This window comes from Rutidosis leptorrhynchoides, chromosome 7 (genome assembly GCF_046630445.1).
Source record: "Rutidosis leptorrhynchoides isolate AG116_Rl617_1_P2 chromosome 7, CSIRO_AGI_Rlap_v1, whole genome shotgun sequence".
Taxonomy (NCBI): Eukaryota; Viridiplantae; Streptophyta; class Magnoliopsida; order Asterales; family Asteraceae; genus Rutidosis; species Rutidosis leptorrhynchoides.
In genome coordinates this window covers 377,354,367-377,362,162 of record NC_092339.1, presented here as the reverse complement: position 1 = coordinate 377,362,162, position 7,796 = coordinate 377,354,367, and the positions used below count along the sequence as shown (strand labels likewise).

The 7,796-nt window shown below is 35.7% G+C and overlaps 1 non-coding gene across 1 annotated transcript; it reads right to left on the bottom strand.

Moving 5' to 3' along the window:
* Nucleotides 1-235: 235 nt before the first annotated feature.
* On the bottom strand, nucleotides 236-342 carry LOC139860702 (small nucleolar RNA R71). Its single transcript, XR_011763330.1, has one exon. It is a non-coding gene; the product is annotated as a small nucleolar RNA R71 (small nucleolar RNA).
* Between the last annotated feature and the right edge of the window lie 7,454 nt (nucleotides 343-7,796).

Sequence of the window (7,796 nt, the reverse complement as noted above, 5' to 3'; positions counted from 1 at the left end):
CAGTGGTGCACCGAATGAAGATCCTAACGAACACCTTCGTACGTTTAAAAGAATTTGTACACTATTCAAAATCCGAGAAGTGGAAGATGAGCAGATCTATCTCATGTTGTTTCCCTGGACTTTAAAGGGAGAAGCCAAAGATTGGTTAGAATCGTTACCTGAAGGGGCGATTGACACATGGGATGTTTTAGTTGAAAAATTTCTTAAACAATTCTTTCCGGCATCCAAAGCCGTGAGACTTCAAGGAGAAATTGTTACGTTCAAACAAAAGCCAAATGAAACATTATATGAGGCGTGGACAAGATTCGGAAGGATGTTGAGAGGATGTCCTCAACACGGTTTAGACACTTATCAAATAGTACAAATATTCTACCAAGGTGTCAACGTTGCTACACGAAAAGACATCGACATAACAGCTGGTGGTTCCATTATGAAGAAAACCGCAACTGAAGCTTACAAAATTATTGATAACACAGCCTCCCACTCTCATGAGTGGCATCAAGAAAAAGATATTTTTCGTTCATCTAAAGCGGCTAGAGCCGATTCTAGCCATGACTTTGATTCCGTTTCCGCAAAAATAGATGCTTTCGAAAGACGAATGGAAAAGATGAATAAAGATATTCACGCAATACGAATCAGTTGTGAGCAATGCGGTGGACCACACTTAATGAAAGACTGTCACATTGAACAAACGATGGAACAACGTGAGAATGTTGTCTACATGAACCAAAGGCTGGAAAATAGTTATCAGAATAATTATCAACCGCCAAGGCCAAACTTCAATCGAAATCAAAATATTCTTTACAATCCAAAAGGACCCGACAATAACTCGTATAACCAACAAGGTCCGAATAACCAACCAACTCAAAACAACACTTTTAATCAACAAAGACCTGGCTTGTATAAACCACCACAACAAACCGACGAGAAGAAGTCAAATCTGGAAGAAGTGGTATTTAAGCTAGTTGAATCTCAAACACAATTTATTGAAACTCAAACCCAAACGAATGAAAGGTTTGAGCAGTCATTTAGAACTCAACAAGCTTCCATTTTGAATCTAGAAAAACAAGTAGGTACTCTTGTTAGATTGATGAGTGAAAGGGAACAAGGAAAGCTACCGAGTAATAATGAAGTAAATCCTCGGAATGAAAATGTTAACATGATATCAACAAATTCTGAAAAACCAATACCAGAAGATGGGAAAGTTTTAGATGTAAGTAACAATGAAGAAGTTACACCACCACCACCACCCGAGTATGTAAAGCCAGTGGTGGCACCATACAGACCACCCATCCCGTTTCCAAGAAAAGGAGTTGAGTATGAGCAAGTAATAGGTAATAAAGTTTGTGATACCTCTGGAAAGAAGAAGAAGAAGAATAAAAAAGTGCAAGAAACAAAAACAGTAGAAGTAAACCCGGTGAAGACAGTTCCACCAAATCCTCCACCTAGGGTAGGTGATCCGGGTGAATTTATTGTTCCTTGTCTACTTAGTGACTGTGTCATGTATGATGCACTAGCAGATTTAGGTTCAAGTGTGAGTGTTATGCCTCTTTCATTATATAAGAGATTAGGTGTAGGTGAGTTAACTCCAACGGATATGAGTGTTCGACTCCTTGATCAAACCATTAAGCACCCAGTTGGAATTGCTGACAACCTACCCGTTCAAGTAGGTAATTTAACCTTTCTAGTCGAATTCATTGTCATTGACATAGAAGAGGACTCAAACGTTCCTCTAATTTTAGGTCGACCATTCTTAGCGTCCACCGGGGCGTTATTTGATGTAAGAAAGGGTAGAATGACACTTAGTAATAATGAGAAATCGATCACCTTTATGATTCGAAAGTCTAAATATCCACAAACCAAAACCGTTGAACCGACAAAAACGATTGGTAAGAACCATGTTGTTTTACCAACTCCAACGGTAATGCTTAACAATAATAGAACGCCTAAGTGTGGGGAAAATGAAGTAACACCTAATGATGACTTGATAATAAAGAACCCCATAGTTGATACGAAATTAAATAACCCCGTTATTAACAGTTCAATGAAGAAACTTTTTAAACGGGTTATTGATGCTAAAAGTAAGGGAAACTTTAGGTTATATAACCGGTTAGTATCCAATCTGTCGCCTAAAGAAAAGGCGAAGCTAGTTGAATTTGTGGATATTACGGAAAAAGCTGGTCACTGGCTTAAAGCAAAAGTCACAGATATGCAAGTTGATTATGGTCCAAGAGAAATTGACGATGAAGTTAATCACAATTTCGACACCACATCTACCTAAGTGTGAGGAGATTCAAATATTCTAAAAAGAAAATGCTGTTTGGAGTTAGTTGTTCTGTTCTCGTGTAGTTCCGAGAATGGAATTCGATTGGTCTTTTCCGCTAGCAGACACTAAAGAACTAGTTTTCTCCCCCCATTCTGAATTTTTTTTGTTTTTTAGGTTTTATATGAAATTAATATGTTTTCTTTTTAAGTTTTGTGTGAATTTAAAAACAAAAATTTACTTTATTTCATTAAGTTGAAAAAAAATGATTTCTAAAATTCGTCGTGAGTTGAAGACTAGGCCGTTGAGCCGAAATTACTTTACCCGAGGGCGGGGCGAAAAATTTTTTCATCATTATTTTTAATTTTATTGATTTAAAGTATGCCAAAAAAAAAATATATTTGATTTTATAAATTTTTGAACGTGGGGTAATATACCTAACTTTAAAAATATGTATATATGTTCGTATTTTATCATGTAAACAACAGGGTAAAACAACGCACTTTCAAAGACTAACATTAAGTTCAGCAAAAGGTACTGATTTTGACGACAAGATGCAAAACAACAAATGTGATATAATAAATGAAGGAATGAACGATGAGGCGCGCCATCTATCATTCGACGAGCTTTGTAATTACAAACTGGGTATTTTTAATCACTTTTCTACACTAATCACCCTCATGAATTAATAATTATAGTCTGATTTCATGCAAATGAGGGCATTGCATGATCTCAAGTGTGGGGAAGGGTTATAAATTCTCTCGGGTTTATACTTGGCTTATTTTCTAAATATTATGAAAATTTTAAAATTTTTTAACTAAATGAATTCAAAATCATGTTTATACATATTTATGAACGATAAAACTAGGTGTTAATGCCGAAATTATCGTTACCTCGGAAAGGACATAAATTGAGAAACAACCTAAAATGCTTGAATTCATTTAAAATGGAATAAAGGAGAATAAAAAGGCAAAGAAAGAAACTAAGTGTGGGGAGAATGTACCAAGTTATTCAATTAAAAATTATCTATCACATATCTTTGTACAAGATTATTGCAGGTACTTTTGTTTTGGATGATACTAATCAGTTTTACCCGGTTTACTGTAATATATTTGAAAGAAAGATGGATCTACACGATGAATCAATTCCATCATTAAAAGGAAGTAAAGTCTTCCGAAAAAGACACGCGCTTCTTGATTTAGGTCAAGAAGTTGTCGTCCAGACCAGCTGTAGGTTGACGAAAAATCTAGAAAAGTCATCTCTAAAATCAGCAGGAAATCCACGGACCTCAGCATCAAACAGGGTCGCCAAGTGGTCAGATTTATCCTAACCATGAGAAGGATTTATCTCGTACAATGGGGAGGCACCGTGCAAATTAGCTTGATAAGACTAATGAATCAGATCCCCAGAAAGGATAATCTCCTTAAAGATTAAAAATCAGCTTTTAAGACTGATATTACTCAATCCTTGAGATTGACCTTAAAGATTGAGAATTCAAACTCATGGAATTCAATGATATCTAAACTCGAGCTTGAACGAGAAAATATTTTGATCAAAAATACAAACCGATTTGTTTTCTGAAAACCCATTTTCAATGCGTTCATTACCATTGAACGTAAAATCCTAGGAATTCACCTGGAATTCATTAGGTCACCTGAACCAAATCGGGTGTCAACCGTAAGAACGGTGGTTGCATAGCATGGTCGGAGACAGGACCTTGTGCCAGACCGAAAAATCATAGGATGATCTTTACTATCGCTCCTACCAAGGATAGTTCTAGCATCCGACACGTTAAAAGACCATAATCATCTGCATGTCACGGGACATTGCCTTAACAGTTTCTTGTTCATCGCTTTCCTTTACAACCGGACGGTAGTTTACCGAAAGATAATATACGGAACAAGTAAACTGGATGTGTACTTTCCGATACCGGGATAGCAGTGGATTACACGAACCTAAAAGTTTTAGCCAAAATATTGATCCACAAATATATTTTGCAACACCGATGATGGATCAAATCAGAAAACTTGTCTAGGGTAAAATCTAGCTTGAATTTTCAAAAGATCAAATGTTTTCATAAAGATCCAATTTCCTTAAAGGATCTAAATTTTTATAGTCATGTGGGACTGTAAACCGCCTTTCAAATGTGCACTTTGCTTTGGAAACCGAAAGTAAATCGGCTATTTGATTGCAAGTGTCGTTGTCCTAAACCCAAGGCAACTGTGGATGACACACCCACCTTTAACCATATCGTTACTATCATTGTTTATACCGCTCTATCAAAATCACTGATGTACAAAGTGTGAAGAATAAAGAAGTGATTCGTGTAATGTATTATATTATTTCAAGACTATATTGCTTGAGGACAAGCAACGCTCAAGTGTGGGGATATTGATAAGGCTAAAAAGGAACATATATTTCATAGCAAAATCCCCCAAGAAAGACAAGATTTTAGTTGCAATTGTTCCATTTTCAAGTAATATTCGTTTATTTTAAATAAGTGCGAAGACAAAAGGCGAAAACGACGAATTGAAGACACAAAGGTCCAAAAAGCTCAAAAGTACAAGATACAATCAAAAAGGTTCAAATTATTGATGAGGAACGTCTAAAAATGACAAGAGTACAAGTTACAAAACGCAAAGTACAAAATATAAAATTGTACGCAAGGACGTTCGAAAATCCGGAACCGGGACCAGAGTCAACTCTCAACGCTCGACGCAACGGTGTAAAAATTACGAGTCAACTATGTACAAGAATAAAATATAATATTTAAATAATTCATAATAAGAATAATATTAAATAATAAAAAGTTGTTAATTGAGCATAGTTCAGGGGTCATAAGTGAAAATTCAATTTCTAAATTCGCCTATAAAAGGCTTTGTAATCGTAATGTAAAAACATACCTTTTTCTATCTTTTTCTTATTTATCAATATCAATTATCAATATCTATATTCTATATCTCTATCATAATGTTAACTTAATAAGATATAACAATAATCTTAATTTTAATTTTAAATTATGATAATAATAAGATTTATGATAGAGATCGTTTGAGTGTGTAAGTCGAAATTCTGTCCGTGTAACGCTACGCTATTTTTAATCATTGTAAGTTATGTTCAACCTTTTTACATTAATGTATCGTAACTAAGTTATTATTATGCTTATTTGAGCCGAAGTAATCGTGATGTTGGGCTAAAATATTAAGAAGGGGTTATTGAACTTTGGACCATAATTAAGGTTTGGGCAAAAGACCGACACTTGTGGAAATTGAACTATTGACTATTAATAGATGGGGGGTATTGTCTAATTGAGTGACAACTCATTGGAGTCTGTCGAACCTATCTTCAAATTAATTAACCTAATAATTAATAATGATTATGGTTGTCCTATTTAGTGATGTTCATATGGAATCTGTTATAATCATTTAATTAATCAATTGGGTTGGGTAATTGATTATTCATTCTAATCAAGTGGATGAATTAATATTCATAAACTAATTAAAACAGGGGTGGATTACATACAGTGATAACTGGTGTAATTGTTGACAGAAGTGATAACTGCGTCACAGTTTAAATCTTTAATCAGTTGGAATATTTGACTTCGGGTATAAGGGTAATTTGACGAGGATACTCGCACTTTATTTTTATGACCGATGGACTATTATGGACAAAAACCAGATAGACGTATCAAATAAACCAGGACAAAGGACAATTAACCCATGGTAATAAATTAAAATCAACACGTCAAACATCATGATTACGGAAGTTTAAATAAGCATAATTCTTTTATTATATTTCTCATCGTATCTTTATTTACTGTCATTTTATTACTCGCAATTTTATTTACTGTCATTTTATTTATTGTCATTATTTTACGCACTTTAATTATCGTCATTTATCTTTACGCTTAAAATATAGAATCGACAAACCGGTCATTAAACGGTAAAACCCCCCTTTTATAATAATATTACTACTTATATAATTATATATATTTTGTATAAATATAGTTAAAAATATAGTAAGTATCACCAGCTCCCTGTGGAACGAACCGGACTTACTAAAAACTACACTACTCTACGATTAGGTACACTGCCTATAGTGTTGTAGCAAGGTTTAGGTATATCCCATCCGTAAATTAATAAAACTTGTGTCATATTTTGTAGTATTTTGTATTAAAAATAATACTATTTCGTACCCTCACGCTACATCATCACACCTCCATACGCCGATAGTATTATGGAGACCTTTCATGAATACGATTAGGACTGTCATTGATGTGTACAATCAAACCTTGATCTTGCGATCATATGGGGAGAGTGTTACCTTCAAAATTGACCGACCTACCGATCTTTCTGGACAGGCAGAGATGTTTACTATTTCCACCGGATGGATCACTTCCTATGATGAGTCCCCACCACCAGCCGATGATATCGAAATGGTTATCGAATCACAGTCTGCTGACGACTCAGAAATGGAAGAAGAGGATCCCAGCGAAGAAATAGAGGAAGAGGAAGAATCTGATGAGGAAGAAGAAAGGGGAGACGTAGAGAAAACTGCGATAATACCCTCTCTAAACTTAGAATCAAACCACAATCGTCATGAAGAATTAATGAAGCTAGAGACGGAGGATCACAGTTTGATTATTCGATTCAAAAAGAAAAATGATAAGGTTGCCGTAGTTAAAGATTTAGAGATTGACCCTGCCAGTGTCGAAGTGAAACACCAGAATACTGAAGAAGCCCAAGCATCAGATGAATCTACAGATGAAAGCTATACCGATGATGAAGAGGAAGAAGAGCAAAATGAAGACATTCTGAATGATTCATATTCTCCGCCCACAACAGATCAAGAGGAGCCGGACTCTTCATCCGATCACTCAGAGATACCGGTCATATCTAATCATGCCGACATGATAACCTTCATCAATGATACCGATGAATTTGAAGATATTCTCGAAGCCATCCGAAAATCAACAATTATTTCTACACCTCGTTTAAAGGAGCGGATTAAGGCTATCGAAGATGAATACAACCTCTATCTACCAAGAGAAGATGATCATGTTAAAATCTTAGAATGGCACATTCAAGACTTTATTAATACTTAATGATACGCATACCCGATCAGCTCTTGTAGCGCATCAAACAACACTGCCACAAGGATTCCAGGGCACGCGCTAAGGCATATAGCGCTATAGTAACAGCCATGGCGCCAATCCCATACGTGCGCAGTGGTGGCATACACATGTCAGGCGATGTTGTAGCTGACATAGGACACCTGGCAGACAAAAGATCAAGTCTGACAAGAACACTATTTGCTTTTGTCGGGCCAGCTTACTCAAATATGTACTATTGGCAGGCCACGATCCTTTTAACCTTATTATGTAGCGATAAAAGACAAGAAGGGCTGCCCTATAAATAAAGGATTTCGTCCATAACATAGGGGGATCTGGAATTTACTTCACACACACATACTCTAACAACAGCAGCGCATAGCGCAATTACACCCGCGCTACCGGACTTATAGCATTTCACTA